This window comes from Manacus vitellinus, unplaced genomic scaffold (assembly GCF_001715985.3).
Source record: "Manacus vitellinus isolate BGI_N305 unplaced genomic scaffold, ASM171598v3 scaffold_53_pilon, whole genome shotgun sequence".
NCBI classification, from domain to species: Eukaryota; Metazoa; Chordata; class Aves; order Passeriformes; family Pipridae; genus Manacus; species Manacus vitellinus.
In genome coordinates, this window is record NW_021940637.1 from 3,273,456 (window position 1) to 3,291,212 (window position 17,757).

Sequence of the window (17,757 nt, forward strand, 5' to 3'; positions counted from 1 at the left end):
AGATTCCAAAAACACATACCCTGAAGTGATAGGAAAATTGCAATCTGCTACCGGGAACTTTTTCCATTTTTCTGTTATTTGTAAAGGTCACATTGTAGCATCTGCCACAAGTAATTGAATTAAGGGAGTCAGTTATATCTGCATTTTCTGTCTGGGTTTTTTTTCCAAGTAGCTAAATATTATAGACTGACTCTTTATAGTCCCTTCACATAAACATATAGTTTTAAGGACTGTGTACTAGGGAAGCATGAAAAGAGCTTTAAGAGGGTCTGGAAATCCCTGTTGTACCACACAGTACCTGCGCTAGCAACAGAGTTAGAGAGATTTGAGCTGGTAAAATGAGAGCTGGGCCACACACATGTAGGTGTGTTACTACAGTGTGTGTTTTCTGCAGTCAATTTAAATCAATCTTTGCAAAGTCTGACGAATAAATGATCTGGGTTTGTCATTCTGTTCCCCATCCTGCCCCCATGGAGGTCCCTGCACCCAGTCCTGGTGCAGAGCAGAGAACAGTCCTGTGGAGCCCTGCTGATCTCTGGGGGAGCCAAGGGAGTTCTGTTCTGCCAGTGATTCATTTGGCCCATGAACCCCAGTGGAATTTCCCAGGGGAGGAGGGCAGTGAGACTGACCCAGCACTGGAATCTGTTGCCTGCAGTGACACCACTGCTGTGGGCACAGGGCCAGGGCTGGCACTGCTCTGGGGCAGGGACCAGGGGCTGGTGGGCAAGGACGTGGCTACAACCCACTGCCCTTCCAAGGGCTGCAAGATAAAGCTGGAAGATAAAGCTGATAGATTCATTTTTGGCAGAATGACCTAAGGAATCTGTATTTCTGAACACTAACCAGGCAGCTGGAGCTGTTCCTCGGTTCTGCAGATAAATGAGTGGTCCCTTCTATAAACATTTTGCTGTTACAAGGTAGATTTTTCACAGTGTTAATTTTAACAACATGGGTGTTTGCTGTGGAATAAAACTTTAAATTGATGTTCTCCCATTTTGTTGTTAAAACAAGGGGAAAAAAATGGAACTAGGATTGTGATAGATTCTGTGGTAATATTGCATTCTGATAGAGGGACTGTTGGATAATTAAAGGAGAACCAAAAGAAAATAACCATTATTTTTACATAGGATATCTTCCATTTTTACAGCATAGTGAGTTTTGAGTATTTCTTCATTAAATCTGTAATAAACCCAGTTACCTTTAAGTATCCTGTATTGGTTTCAAATGTGTCCTTTTTTTTCCAAAATCAAATTTGCTTCAAAATGTTGACTTCACATCTCAAACTGTTGATTTCATGGGAAGGCACTTGAAAATGCTGGGAGCAACTTGGAAAAACTTGTTTTTCTTTCCTTCTTCTAAAAAACTAATTTGTATTTCTTTGTAATTGAAAAGGAGCCAGACTCGGAGCCTTATTTTCATGTGTTTAAAAGTTTGGTAGCTCAAGCCAAACACTTCCAAGGCTTTTTATTAAAAAATTAATTAGTAAATGGCACTTCTTCCCTAAAGAGGCAGTTTTAACATGCTGTAGGTGATGCTGTTTGGCACTTTCATTCCACTGTGTTCAGACACCGGGTTTAAAATCATTAAGTGGGGGTGGGGTGCAGGGGGTGTGGGACAAAATTTAAACACCCTGAGCTGTGCACAGTGCAGGTATGTGGTGAGGAGCAGCCAGGAAATTGCTGAACCTTTATTTGGATCGTGCTGCTTGTGCTTTATCATAAACCCTCTCTCAACCCATAGTTTGTTTGTCTCCATATTTTTTCCCATTCTGACAAAATTCCTGGACTTCTAAGTCTAATGATGTTGACATATTAAAATGGTAGGGAGAAAAATGTGAGCTGAGCCCCTCCTTTTAGCTAAATGTTATCTGCTTAGACTAATATTGCAATTGCCACCCACTGACATAATTTGTTTCACAGTCACAGCCTGGCAGCATGAATCAAATGTTGACATTCTAATTTCATGCACACATGGGTGTTTGGCTGAGCAGGCCTCAGCCTCTGAGCCATTCACACCATACCTGTGTAAATCAGGGAGACAAGGCCTTTTCACAGCCCCCCAAAGGGAAGTTCCCACCTTCCTGCAAAGTGCTGGGCTGGTTAAAGCTGCACAGCCCTGCCTTCCCCCACAGGAGTTCATGGCTCCTGTCACTGCACTGGTGGGCTGGACAGGCACATTTACAGGAAAAGTAGTCATTTTAAATTTTTATTTTTTTTTTAATTCAGTGTGTTTAACAGATTTTTCTCATAATTCCTGTATGAAACAAATGGTAATATTGTCAAAACTCTGTAACTCTTTCTGTTGTAACTGCTCTGTCCGAGTGGCTTAAATGCAAAAGATGTTCCAATTCTTGCTCCTGGAGACTGATGCCCATTAATGATTGTTGTAAAGATATTTCACCAAAGTTCTCACTCCAAGCAGCCACCTCTGGAGCTAAAATGAAGTTCAGCTTCTGCGTGCACCTAACCTTGGAGCACTCTGGCCAGAGGGAAAACTCCAGCCAGCTTCTGACCCCCACCTGCCAGACACCGGCCAGGGCCTTATGTAAGGTTTCAATCTAGATTTTCCCTACAAATAGAGTTAAAATATTGCAAGTATCAATCCCATGGATTTTTCTGCCTCTGATTTGTAGTTTTGTTCCGGTTCCACGCAAAGTGTAGTTATTTGTGGTAAAAGAGCAGATTTATTTTGCTTTGAAGGAAAGTCTTTTGTTTTTCTTGAAAGGCACCCAAAAGTCACGGCAAACCAAAAGAATGGCTTTGAATGGTTATTCACAGATCTAGAGGCACATCCCAGAAACGTTCCCAGAGCTCCAGGGTGGAACGGCTGAGAAGGAGCCAGAGCAGCTGCTGTGGGGTTTGGTGGCACCTGATTGCTGAACAGAGCAAACCATCAAACCCAGAAATACCTGCTTGCTGCTTTCCCCGTTTCATGTGTGTTTGGAAGCTCTGAGAGATTTTAATTCTTATCCAGTACTGATGAGAATAAAGGGTGCTCATGAGCCGTGTGACACTCCTCTGTTTCAGCTCATTGTGGTCCTGAACTGACTGTGGCTGGAATGCACAGCCTTGGCTTCAGCTTTGGCATCCCTGGGTCAGAGGAGGGTGTTTAGCTCAGGATGTGACAGGAGTGCCATGCACTGAGCTGGGTGAGGACAGTAACACAGGCAGAGCTCTTGTCCTCTGGAAAGGTTCCAGGCTGTGCATGTCCAGCCCACTGACACATTGCCTGCCCTGCACTGGGACACAGGCTCTGATGGCATGTGCAGGACTGCAGCACTGGACAGGGAAGAGATTTTAGCTGAGACACTTGGACAAGTCCTTGTGTGAGATTTGCCAGGTCTTTAAAGTTCATTCAGAGTAAAAAGGAACTTGGTTATTTTTCAGTCCAAGAGAATGACACCCAGTAAATTGTGCAGAAGCAGATTTATGTCCCTTGGGAGGTTGAGGGGCTGAGCAAGCCCTGCTGGTGTCAGCAGTGCTGTTTGAGGGACGTGTGAAGATTCCCAGCGGGAAGCCTGGTGTGCAGAGCCACTCTCAGCACAGCTCCTGCCCAGCCCTGGCTGTGCCAGCAGCCCTGGCTTTTCTCTCACCAATTTTGCAGCAGTTCATGGAAGTATTTTCCTTAGTTTTGATGAAAGTTGTTTACATGCCCAGAGCTGTTCAGTCCACCCTCAGCTGAGGCTTTTTGCCATCCATCAGTGGAAATCCTGTACAAGGTCCCAAACACAGACTTTTATATGGAGCAACTTCCCCAAGTCACATTCCTATGGATCTCCTGGCTCAGTCAGAGGTTTTTTAATAGTTGCATAGTCTTAGTTGTGCTCATTGGTGGAAAAGTATTTGTTTAAAAGGAGATAAGCTGGTATGTGCACTAAGAAAGGTGTTTTTAATACAATGTGCTGGGCATGCAGGGCACTGAGAGTGTGTGTTTGAGTGCTGCCAGTGCTGTGATTTCTGCACAGCTGGGGATACCTGAGCTGGGCTCAATTCCATGTTTTACATCATTTGGAATATAAGAAGTCAGCAACTAATACGGGCTGTTATCCAGCTTTTCTAGTGCTGATAGCATTGAGCAGAGCCTGCTGTGAATGAGTGTCGTGGGCAGAATGGTTTATTAGAGAAGCACTCCCAAGATAGGGCAGAAAAGACCCCAATGCTTTCTAAACTCCTTCTCAGGGAGGAATTTGTGTGCAGCTGGATCCAGTCTTAGCCCCAGACTCAGTCAACCCTTTATTTCTGAAGGTTTCCATAGCTGTAATTGAACTTTTATACAACTTTGTCCCACAGGACTAAGGATGGCAAAACAAATACATTTATATAGATAAATTATTTATTTAAATTATGACAATGGTATTAGACTATAATATTTTAATCAGAATTCTTTTCTAAACACTATAGGAGCTATAGCTACTAGCACAGTGCACTCTTTTCGAAGCAATATTGAAACAATTATATTAAAGCAGGCAAAAGCTATTGCTAAGTAGACACTGATGTTACTCGGCCAGGCCAACAACCCCAGGCCAATCTCCTTCACTCAGCCTTGAGGAATAACCATCAGGGGCATCCCCACTCAAGGGAGTGGTGTTCTTTCACCCCCTCTCTAGGCAGAGCATCCTGCTACAATGACCTTCAAGAACCTGGCAAGACTTACTATTAGCAAAATATTATTATCAGGGAAATAATCTTTTGATAGGAAAAGGAAAAAAAACTGGGGGCAAATGGTGCAATGGGTCTGGCTTGATAAATTATGATATTCTTTGACTGTCAGCTTTCAGACTCTGGACATGCTGGATACTTTTATGGCAACCTACAATTTCCCCACATCCCTGTGTTCCAATGCATTTAATGGAAGAAAGAAACCCACAGGTTAATATTGTTGGTACTTGGCAAGGCAATGTATCAGTATTTATATTTCTCTCTAGAGGCATTAATGAGATTTTTGGACTCCCTGTGGTCTTCCCTATACTCTGAAAATGCCCTCTGGCTTGCCCTCAGTACTTCCTTTTCCCGAATAAAGAAACAAAGAGTGGAAGAGACCCACTCCTGTTCCCCACATCCTCTCCATGCAGCAGGCAGGACTCCTGGAGCTGAGATTCATCCCTGACAAGCTGCTCTGCTCCTGCCTGTTCAAGACTGGCAGGTGTCAAATGTTGTCTATCCTGGGCTTGACCACTTGACCTCAGCCTTGCAGGAAATTTTATCATCTAAGCAAAAACTAACCAGGATTTATTTTGATTTGGTTCTGTTTTTCTTTCTCACAGTTTTATTTATTTGTTTGTTTGTTTTCAGCCATCTGGTTAGGCCAGAAGGAGAGGACTGGAAGGGAGAATTTTTTGGTTTGGATATTTTTCTATAATGAGAAGCTGGCAGTGGAACTGTGTGAGCATCTCACAGACAAGAAGCCAGATGAGCTGGCAGTCAGCTCCTAGTTCCTGATGCTGGCTGCTGTCTCGCCAAACTGCAACCAAAAGAATGAGCGAGTTTTAGATTGAACTTTAAAATTCTTTGAGAAAACCAAACTGTAACTTGCAGCTTTTCTACCTGCTTAGGTAAGGTCAAGAGGGGGAAAGAAGGGTTAAAATAATGTGCTGTGTGGTGCTATGCTGGGCAGGCACAAGCAGAGAGCTCAGCAGGAGGAGATGCTGTGCAGGAGCCTGCTGGGGTTTGTGGACAGCTCTGGGTGAGAAAGCACAGCCCAGAGAGAGGCAGCACAGACACCAAGAACAGGGTTAGAGCTACTGAAACCTGAGAGGTGATTGAAGCATTTCAAATCTCTCCAAAGGTTTCTTTATTCCGTCAGGTCAAACATACAGTGTCTGGATTAGAGAACATTATCAGCTGGGCCAGCCTCCTAAATCAATTATGACTTGAAGGGCTTAGTAGCACATTTAGAGGGGCTTAGTGATAAATTCTGTCTTGTTATTTCTGCTGAAGAGGCAGTGGCTAATGTGAGAGTAACTAAGGTGGTTTCTGTGAGAGAAGGAAAAAGTAGCAGAAAACCATAAAAGAGAAGGTAGAGAGAATAATACAAATAAATACCCGAGAATAAAAAGACATGGTGATGCTATTTGCCCATCTCATTCACAAAAGCTTTTGTCACCGTGAGCTGTTCAAATGTCATATACTTGCCTCGATTTCTTTAGAATTTGGGTAAGAATATAATCACCTCCCTTCATGGAATGCTGGATGTGACTGTTCCATTGTCTGAGAAGGGTTGTGCCATGACTGAAATGAGAAATCATTGCTGCTGCTCCAGAAAACTCCCTGTAAGTGTTTGCCTGTCCTGTTAGACAGCAGGAGTGTGGTGTGTTTGCTGAGCTGGGAGCTGCTGAGGGCAGGTTTGCAGTGCTGGGAATGATAAATGCCCTTGGCAGCCTCGTTAGCTCAGCCAACATCAACAGTGCTGTTCTGCTTTGGGACCTCAGCTGGGTCATGGACAGCCAGCCCCAGTGCCTCTGCACTGTCCCCAAAACCTTTGGTGCCAAGGGTAGCACTGGCAGAGCATCTCCAGGGTCTGTAGCCCAAGTGCAGCAAGCTGGTCATCTCCTAATGCTGACACAGCTCTCTCAGAAATACAGACACTCTCAGCCTGGCCAAGATGTACAGAGGCAGTGCTGTGGAAATTAAAATGGCCCAAGGTTTGAAAAGCAATGTCTGGATGCCAGGATGAAGGGTGTGGTAGAGAAGTGAGTGCGTGACAGAGGGTTGTGTTCGGGGCTGTCCTTCAGACCAGCAGGGTTGCAGATTTTATTAAGCACACCCACCTTGAGCATCTCATGGTTCGTGCAAGGATTTGTGTCCTCAGATACCTGGGGGTGAACTTACTACATCCTTTCTAATCCTTTATTCCTAAGTGTGTAAGACTCCCCAGGACCTCCATGTGCATTACAGTGGCTGGGTCCTTTCCAAGGAGCACAAACCCCCCCAAATATTCAGGCACAAATACGATTCTGGTGTAGTTGAGAGTAGAGTGCAAACATTTCTGGGAGGATTTTCCTGAGATCTAAGTAAGTTCACATGCCTTTGATAGTGGCAAAGGATGTCCTTGGAGAGCCAGGTCACTGTGACTTCTGACCTTGTCTTTCTTAACTGGAATTCAATTCTTCTCATAAAGACAACTCACAACCATTTCAGAAGTGCTAATAATTATGGGTAATGTGGCCTCTTTCCCCTCCTCCCAACTCTAACCAAATAAATCCGGAGGTAAAAATAACTCCACCCCTCCTTTTATATTGTTTCCTGTCTGGAGACTGTCTTCAGTTTTTATGTGTGCTTTGAGTGTAGTCCTTACATTTAAGATGGCAAACAAAGATTTCAAGCGATGCATCGGAAGAAACCCAACCATTCTGTGTTCTATCCATTTGTCTTCCCTTTGTCCTTAATCTTGATTTGCCCTGTAGGTTAGTCTTATCATAAAGACAGTATGAATGACTGTCTCAGCGCCTTTCCTCATTAATGCTGCAGGAAATTGATGAGGAGATCTCTGCAACTGTGGGTTTTTTTGGCAAGAATTATAGCCCCTATTTATTTTGGAGGGACTCATGTGGCTTTCTAAGTAAATATATGTTAAAATTTTCCCCAAAAATAAACAGTACAAGTAATTGCTTGATATATGAAGTTGACATTTTGGCTTTGTGATTTGCTATGATATGTAAAAATCTAATTTCCTCTTTGGAAAGATGCTATTGCGAAACTGCAGGTAAATTAAAATCAGTGGTTTATTCAGAAGGTGAGTAATAGATTCTGTTTTAATATATCAATATTTATTCTGCAGCTTCTCAGGTCTGCCCAGATATGTGCCATCCAATGCTAAATGTGTGCCGGGCTGTGCTATTACCTTTGTTTGTAATTGGAATGGATCGAGATTGATGGGAGTGTCGTGCACGCTGAGGAGCAGCATTGCTGCAGACACTGCCAGAGCATCCCAGCACTGCCACTCTGCCCTGCTCACTCACCTCATGGGGGGACCCAAAGAGGGGAACTGGAATGCTAAAAAAATCAGAGAGTGAAGTGTAATTTTGTAAGTTTAATGAAGCTGAGCCTGCTGTTAGATCTCTGCCTTGAAGGAATCTGTTGGATGGGAACTACATTCATAGCTGCATTATTTGTGCATCTTTTTTGGATTAAACTTAAAAATACAGTCCAAGAAAGAGAAGTACATGGCTTCATACACTGAGCACCTTTGGAGGGGCTGAGGTGCCCAGTGAACTGATGCTGATGCTGCTCTGGGCATTTTTAGCAGTGCCACGTTATTAAAAGGGATGGCATTGAAGGAGGTGGCAGGGCTGTGCTGGGGAGGAGGAGGGGACCCCTTCTGAAGAGAAGCTCTTTTAAGGGCAAAAACACCTCAGAAAAAAAACATTCCAACAGCTCAAACCCAGGAAAACAGCTAAGTTAGTGCAATTTTTGTGATTTTTCAGGAGTAAATTGGGCTGCAAAGCTAGAAACAATTAAAAATCCTAATAAAATTAATAAAATCTGTCATGATTTTATGTCTTGCAGTTCATACTAAGGTTCAACAGTAGAATTATGACATCCATGCTGATGGATTGTAGAAAACCTATTTTGCTTTTTTTCTTCAGTTGAATGATTTTCTTGACTGAAACTATTTAGTTGCTTCCCCAGAACCTGAATGTCTGAACAGGTGGCTTTGGATCATACATTGAATTTAGGTATTGCTGAGTAATACATGATTCAGATGTTCTTCTTTTATTATATGGAAATAAGAGAGAGTTTACTTAAATTTGCCTTTAGTTTTAGTCATATTTTATGAAACTGGAACATCTGCAGCTTGAACCTCAGCTCTAGTGAAATGAATGTCTCTGTGTAAGGCACTGATCTCTCTGCATAATTTGATGTATTGAGCAGGACTCCAGTTTAACAGCAGCAGACTACATTCTTCTTTATGAAATTTACTTGCTCACTGACCATTTTTTTTTGTCAAGGCCAATTTTCACAAATATACTTCAGAAGTACACTGGAGAACTTTTAAATTTTGGAAAAATAAATGTAGGAAAATTATTCTAAAATACATTTTTATCTGTTGCCCACTACGTAGTCTTAGAAATATGAGTTTCCTTGGGTGATTGTGGTTGGTCTTAGAAGTTGGATGCTTCTGGTGTTTTGGTTTCCTTTGTGTATGGCAAAAATTCATGCAGTTGAATTTCTGAAGGTATGTGCATATGTGACTGAAAATTGTCTTCTTCCCTCATTTTGTCTTCATTAAAATTTAGTTAGTCTGAGTTATCTGAATGCTTACAGAAAAGAGAATAAAAGATCAGAAATGTGTAGCACAAACAATACATTAATTTGCTGTACTTCTCTGGCTGACAGTTCTCTATTACTATGTAATCCAGAAGTCCTGACAAAAGCTTTATATTCACACGTTTCTGCAACCTGGTTTTTTAGTGATTATGGGACCAAGCCTTAGCTGAGAGATACTTGCAAAAGCTGGAGGATTCCCATGTGAATGGAGTATTCTGATCCAAGGAAAAGTAGATTTTTGTTGGCTTTAAGGGTTCATTTCAATTAACATAGACTCAATTTTCTTAAGAGCAAACTATAGGCTGCCTTTTGCCAGCAGTTTCAGTAAGATTGAGACCTGGCCTCCTGTACTATAGCAATTAGTTCTACAGGACAACTCTTATTAATTCATCTGCCTCCTGTGAGCATGGGAGTGGGAGATGTTTCAGCCAACACTTGCAGGTCATTTATAGCACTGGAGTAGGTTCCCTAAATAATAGTTAACCCTGCACAGGAAGTTTTCTTATTGGCTATTAGTACAAGTAAATAAAAGAGGAAGCAAATAAGGATTACTTGGTGATACAGACCCCAAAATAAACATTCAATTTAGTATCATGCAGCATTTGGGAGCAAAAATCCTACTGCAGATAATGCTTGAGAATTGCTCAAAAAAATGCAGCTCAAAAAAAAAAAAAGGCATGTGGAGATTCTTACATTATCTTTTATACTTGAGACCTACAAATTCTCACACTTGTCTGGTTAGGAAAGAAGTTAGCATGTAGCTAGAATAGTGCACAAAGACCTGGATTCACTTCCAGCTGCAGATTTCCTGTGTTACCTCAGACAAACACCTTCAGTTTTTGTGCTGTTGCTGTGACAGGCAACAAAACCCAAATGTAAGTTCAAAGGAAAGAAAACAGCCATTCAGCATTAGGCCTGATTCAAACCCCACACACTTCAAGGATTTTTCCCACTCAGGCAACAGAAGAAATGACCAAATCAAGCACAGATTTTTTTTCAAAGGCTGGAAATATGAAGACCTCTCAGTGGATGTAGAGACTAAGGAGAAATGTGAAAGCAAACAAGTCAAACGTGTTGACAAGACAAAGACAGCTGGGGAAAATAATCTACCTGTATAGCAGCTAAGGCGTTTCTCATTAAGGGAACTCTGCATCAAAGCGATGCAGGCCCATTGGTTCAGCTGGCCCTTGACAAGAATGAACATTTCTGATGTTTTCCAGTGATAAAAATCACAGCCAACCCACCTGCCCTGCTGTTGGAAGAAAACACTGAGGGAAGAAAAAGTAGCACACGGAGAGTTTTCACACAGAGGTTTTGATTTCAAATCTTGCAGAGCCCTAGAGCTTTACTGTGCTTCTGCCTCCTCTCACTCCACAGGATCTTTCCACTCCCACCACCCCCCATGCACCCCCCGTGCCTTAAAGTGAGCTTGTGCTGCAGGGCCGTGCAGACGTGCCCATGGTTGCTGTGGTGCTGCCATCCCACCTTCCTGCACATCCCAGCAGCTGCCTGGCACCTGCAGCTGGGCCTCAGCCAGCCTCCCTCACCTGGCTGAGGGGATCTGCAGCTAAAAAGATCTTTGGTCAAACCTGTTTTCCTGCTCTTACCAGAAGACTTTGGGGCCTTCTTTTCCAGCACCAAACTTTACAGTTCCTGTGCCAGACTGACAAATGCTCTCCAAGACACCTGACTGTCCTGCCGGCCCCATATCTCTACCCCCAGCGCTGAGATCCTCTTATCACCAATCTGCCTGACATCCCTGTGTCTTTCCAGAGGGTCCACAAGCCATAAGTCTGGCTTTGACACCCTCATGTGGAACAGAACTCTGACATGAGGACACTGGTGTCCAGCACTTGAACTGCAGGTCCCCTGGGGCTTGGCAGGGTGTCACCCAGGGGCCACCAGAGCAGTTCAGCTCCAGGCACCACATTGTAGATAAAGGAGCAGATTGACTTTGCCCTGTGTCATAGATACAGCTGGATTGGAGCAAGGTTAGAAAAGGCTCCAGCAAAAACAGCAGCTCAAGGCACAGCTGATCCTTCTGTGGACACCCCCAGCAGTGATGGCACACGTGGGCACACTGAGCTGAGTCCTGCTGCCAACAGTGCAGCTGGAGAGGAGGGGTGGGGTTGGTTTGGTTGGTTTGGTCACTGTGTTTGCAGTGAGGCTGTGCCACTGAGGGGATAGCAGGAAGGAGTCAGGGGCTGGGATGGGTGGGGAGTGGAAAGGCAATAGGTCAGGGTGCCTTGGAAGCCACTGACTTTGGATTGTGAAACCTGAGAGGGTTTTGGTTTGAACCTTTTGCTACATTTGCTCCTTGGTGAAAATTTTCAGGGGAACCTTCCTTCAAGTCAAATCCCTGCTGCAAACTGCACATGTGTGATCACACAATCAGTGTTCTGGTAGCTGATGAGAACAGGAGACATTTACTTGTATCCTTCCTTAAGAAAAATAAAAAAAAAATTCATCCTACTGGCTAGGCAGCATCTTATAATTTTAAGAAATTAATTAACTATAACAAAATTTCACCTCTTTAACCTTAGCTCTTGAGCAAACCTGAGTTAAATAAACATCTGACCATTCAATCTCTTCCACTTAAGGTTAACTTGAGTTTATTATTCAGACTACTGCCCTTGTGTATTAGGCAAAGCGTAAATTATGCATACTAATTACCTTGGATGGGGCATGACTTTAATGAATTCTTTTAATTAAACTGCAACACAGTGGTTTTGTGGAGGATGGTCTATATTTCATCCTTAAACTATGTAACCTTCATCTTTGTCTGGAGAGATCACACATTTGAGTTGGTTTAATTCACTTAAGTAGTATATACAGAGAGCAACCTACCCTCGCTAGCACTGGAAATTTGAAAAATGTTCTCTTGCAGTGCTAAGGAATGAGGTTCTTCAGTGGAAAGCTACGGTTCTGTCAGGAAGGCAAAGGCCAACACCCAGGAAAAGGAAAGGCAGTCTTGAAGGAATGGAGTTAAAGAATGGTGTAGTATTGGTAATTTCCAAAACAAACACGAGTAAATCATTTCCCAGGACTTCTCATTTACTTGGTGTTTTACATCAGTGGTAAATAGCAGAGTTATCTGGGTCCCTGGCATGTTCTTTTGAAGTGGCTTTGGTTTCTTAAAAATGATCAGGTCACAACCATTCAGCATAACAGTTACACTATCACCTGGAAGGAGTTTTTGCACAGTGGCAGCACCAGTAGCTTAATAGCAAGAATAGTAGCAAAGACTGAATGATTCATGTCATTCTGATCCTTAAAAGCAAAGCATGTTTGTGCCCTTACTCTTTTGCCTTTTGCTGGAGTTTGTTATTTTGTTCTTGTAATTCACCTGTTCTTGGCAGTCTTGAGGCTTCTGTGGCTTCCCAGAGTCCAGGGAAGGACAATGGTCATTGGATGTGCTTCAGCTGATGTTCAAGCCACTCTGGGTTACAAAGAAGCTTGGTGGCTGATGGTAGTGTGCTTATGAGGGAAAATAGTGAAGGTTGCCTGTCCTGACACCTGTCCCCTTCCTTGGATCACCTTCTCTCGGGGTCCATGTAACTGTGAGGTGTGTTCCTGGCTGGTCACGCTGCACATCTGTGTCCTGCTCTTGCCCACAGATCCACTGTGGTATTGTGACCTCTGCTCACTGTTTGGTTGTGTGCTACTTGTGCTCCAGCCAAGGTGTTCATCCATACAAGTAAATGGGAATTTTCTACTTTAAATTCACTGTTTGTAGATAGTTACATTCATCTGATGCTTGTCCTTTGGTCCCACCATCACTTTGGTGCTGTTTCCTTCGTGTGTTCATCTCTCTGAAAGGAATATCTGCCCCACACAGCTGTTGGTGTGGTCATCTCCTACCACAGAAACCTCTCCTGGTGATACACAGGAAGAGATCTGGGAAAGACCCTTCCAACCCAAACCATTCTCTAATCCTCTGAAGAGAGGAATAGTCATGCCCTTATGCATTTAGTGCATCAAACTATTTTACATGTTTACATCCTATTTAACCTAAGTTATGATATGAAGAGAAATGGCCAATGCATTGTATATGTGACATCAATCTAACTTTCAAGATGTGTTTAAATATTTGGTACTCAACTCCTCTTGGTTTTTCTGAGGTCGTCTGTGTCAGCACCTGGGTTGAACACTTTGTAACAGAAAGTAAAGTCTTCAGTTACTGTGAAAATCAATTAAAATGCATATAGTATGTAGTCAGTTTTATTTCAGGTAGAAAGAGCCAGATTTTAGAAAGTTGAAAATTTGCTGGCATGCAAATGTTGCATATCTTTCTATCTCCAGTTTGGGGAATGAAATTTAATATGCACTTTGGAACAGATTTAATCTCATCTGCACTTCCTTGGGTGAATCTCCATTTTAGGCTTTGCTCTTCCTTGCAATGATCCCTGTGTGATTTCAGTCATTCCTTGATGCCATCCTTTGCCATAGGCTTGTCTTCCTCACAGTGCCTGCAGGCTGTGCTCTTATCTAGCATATGTTTTGACAAGCCATCTGGTTTCAGGAGGTTTCCCAAGTGCCTGCCTTCCCACAGCCTGTCTTTTTGGCAGCCATCAGTGCCTACAAACCCTCTGTCTGTCTTTCTCCATGGGTCAGAGATTCTTATCTGAGCATGGAAGTGTTAACAGTGTGATAAAGAATGGAACAGCTCATGGACCCAATGGGACACTAGTGCTGTAGGGAAAGGGACTGAAAGCAAAGGGCCCAGCACAGATCCCAGGGATGCCCCTGGCTGATGTCCAGGGGTGAAGGAAATGGGCTCAGCTCCCTCTGGCTGGGCACAGAGCCACACTGACAGAAGGTTCTCAGCACCAGCAACCAAGAACCCTTGTGCAGCCTGTGTCTGCAAGGTGTTTGAAGGCAGCATTGCTCCAAGGGCTGGTTCAGCAGCTGTGTGCCTCACCCTGCACATCTCATCACCAGACAACCTGCTCCTGGCTCCTGCAGCTTTTCCAACCCCCACAAAAGAACTGAATTAGCAGAACGAAGAAAACGGCAACACAACTGTTTGCCTTCCCTCAAATTGCTGTGGAGAACCAGCAAAAAGTTCTACTGCCAGGTGACAAAATGGGCACTAAGCAAATCCAAAGATCAGGATCTGTAAGCAGAAATAAACAAAACAGCATAGTTACACATTAAGTTATTTAGAGTTAATAACAGATTCATGTCATCAATTACTGCGTATCTTCAGCAGTTTGCATGGGGAAATAGTCCTGGGGGAATTTTCCTCTGCCTTTGCTAGTGCAGCATAGCGAAATTACACTGTTACTGGTACTCATGTGAGTTGAAAGCATAGAAATACTCCTGGCAGCTGCCTGTTGTGCCCTTTTCTAAAACAGTGCTGTGGCTTGGGTCATCCTGCACACTGAATATGCACTTGAGAATATCATCTGGATCAAAGTGATGCACGTGCATTCTTCTGCTTCAAACTCCTGAATTTCTAACCCTCTGCTAATCAGAAATTAATTGGCCTATTCTTTGACTTGCAATTATATAGTAAGAAGATACATATAAAAATGAGACCAGTTATTATATCAAATGAATAGGTTTTGCTTTGCCACTAATGAGAAATAAAAGTAAATGTTAAAACACCTTCCCCCCACCCCTCCCTTCTTCCCAGACTCCACTCCCAGTTTCTCTAAGGGTAGTGAATATCAACACCTAAACAATTTACAAGTAACTCTACTCGAGATTAATTTGGGGTAAACAGAAGCAGTAGGTGATAATAACCCCATCAATCACTTGGTGCTTCACAACCCCTTTCAAGCAAGGCCATTAGATTATTTTTTAAGACACAGCACAAGTTTTCCAGGGCTCTTGGCTGCCAAACTAAGTAACCCTCCCAAGGCAAGTGCCTCCTCTCTTGACTGATCACTTCTATTGAGAGCATCAAGAACAAATAAGAAAGCTGTGAATTTGCTTGGAAGGACTGGCTTTTAATTGTCACATTTCAGTGATTATTGTTTTCTCACCCCAACCAAAAACAGTTTATGGAAATGAAAAAACCCTTTGGTATTTTATTTCAATCTACAGAAAAAATGCAGTGCTTGGCAGACAGAAGTGTGAGTGCAATGGGTGATGTGAGCAGAGACTGTGACACTCTGTGCCATTGAGTATTTGTTCAGGTTGGACCAGCATGCCAAGTCTGGGAGCAGTTTTCCAAACAGAAAACAATTCTGAAGAATGTCTCATTTTAAACAGTAAAGTTAAGATCCTGTGTGTTATTGGATGTGTTCAAATGCCTGTAGCAACACAGAGTTTGATTCCATGGGGATGTGCAAAGGCACAGGGATCATTTCATTCCATAACACTTGCAGGTGCAGGGAGGAAGTACTTGGTGTTCACTATTATTTTATTCATTAATAGTGAATGTTATTAATTCTACATTAATTAATTTGCAAAACAAAGCAGTAAATAGAAACTAGATTTTCTTTTACTCCAAATATGAAACAGGAAAAGTCTGAATTACACTGGAATAGGTTAGTATTCTTACAGATTAATGTCTTGAAACTCTTCCATGTGTCCTCCTATAATTTCCATTCTTCTGTAGGCACATGGCAGTTCCAAGTCTGCTGTCACAGTAAGGCTGGTGTGTGGATGTGAAATGACAGTCACCTTAGCAGTGTGCCAGGAGCTGGGGGAATGACTTGGGAAGTTTTATTTCTTTCATGCAATTAAAAAAAAAACCTGCAGGCGAAAGAGACTCTTCTTGGCAAGGTGACTAAAAAACTAGTGTGTAGCAGCAGTTTCCCATCTAACTCTCTGAATCTGGTTGATCTTCCTGAATCATACATTTGTTGTATTAAGTACTCTGTACCTGATTTTTCTCAAAATACAAATTTAATAGTAAAACTGTAATTCATATAATGAAATTGTGAACCAAAATATGAAAATTGTGTATGATCCTATGCCAGCCAGGAGGTACATACCCCTTTCTTGTAAGAAACATGGTTTGCTTCATGGATGCTTGCTGGAGAGATCACACATTTGAGTGTGAGCCAAGTATTTAGAACATGTATAGAGAAAGAACTCAGAGCATCTGAGTTCCATCGTGCACTTTGAAAAGTTTTGTAACAGGAGCCCACAGAGGAGAGTTTAGACTCTTTTGAGGACCCCTGGTGATCTGGTGGTCAGGATGCAGCGCTCTCACCGCCGCGTCGATTCCCGGTCAGGGGACTCCCCCGGGCAGATGGAGCTCGTCAACCCTGTAAGGCCATCCATCTCAGAGAAGGTCACTAAACAAACCTACGTTCTGGGGACCTCGCTGCCACCGTCCGAGCTCGCTCAGCCCCGGCAGATGAACCTCAGGATTAAAGGGTGGGCTCAGTTCAGCGCACACTGGGTCTCACCTAAAAAATCCACTGCACAGAATCAAAGGGTGGGCTCAGTTCAGCGCACACTGGGTCTCACCTAAAAAATCCACTGCACAGGATCAAAGGGTAAAGACCTTTCCCAAATCTTCGCTCGCGAAGACTGGCCATGGTGATTACTCTTTTATTATTATTATTATGTGTCAAGGTTTCTTTCACTTTGGAACATGAAAGTTTAGCTTGCAGTGGACTTTGTTATTGTGTTCTCTTTAAATCTTTATTCTTAGTTGAAGTAAATAAACCAACACAGTAAAGAGAGCTGATAGCTACTCCATCTGTATTATGGCACACAATGATGGCTGGAAGTTAAAGGTTTGATATATAGATCTATTTTTTTATTGCCAGCCCCTGCCCCTGAAGAAAGTATTAAAATTTCCAGATGAGTAACCAAACAATAAATAGATGAGACAGTTGCTGTGAATATCTGATTTTTTGCATAATAATGAGATATTGCTGGATAATACGCTTTGCAGTCCACAGTTTGTCTACATTATCATTTTGATTGGACAAATGCATAGGAAAGATATACAAGTAAAGCCATGCCAAGCCTTTTATTTTAAATTGATTCCACATGAGAGTTCAGTTAAATTTCCAGGACATTCTAAAGCCAGGACAAATTCTAGGGACATCCCTACACACACACACAGACATTCCCTTGCACACATCCTCACATGCAACACACAGAGCCAATATGTGGCCTCACAACCATGCACAGCAGAACCATTGGGTGCAAACTGCAAGCTCTTTCTCGGGCCAGTTAGGCTGGAATCAGGGTCATTTCCAGGGAGCATCTTCTCTCTTGCCTTGCAAAAGGCTCATGGAAACGTGTGCGAGGGGGCCTTGCACTCACAGCAGGACCTCGTTCCATCCCAGGACCTTGTTCCATCCCAGGACCTTGTTCCATCCCAGGACCTCGTTCCATCCCAGGACCTCGTTCCATCCCAGGACCTCGTTCCATCCCAGGACCTTGTTCCATCCCAGGACCTCGTTCCATCCCAGGACCTTGTTCCATCCCAGCTCCTTTGCTGGTGAAATGTCTCACACTGGGAGTAACACCTGGTCTGTGTCCCAGTTCCCTTGCTCATGATCCCTCATGCTGTAGT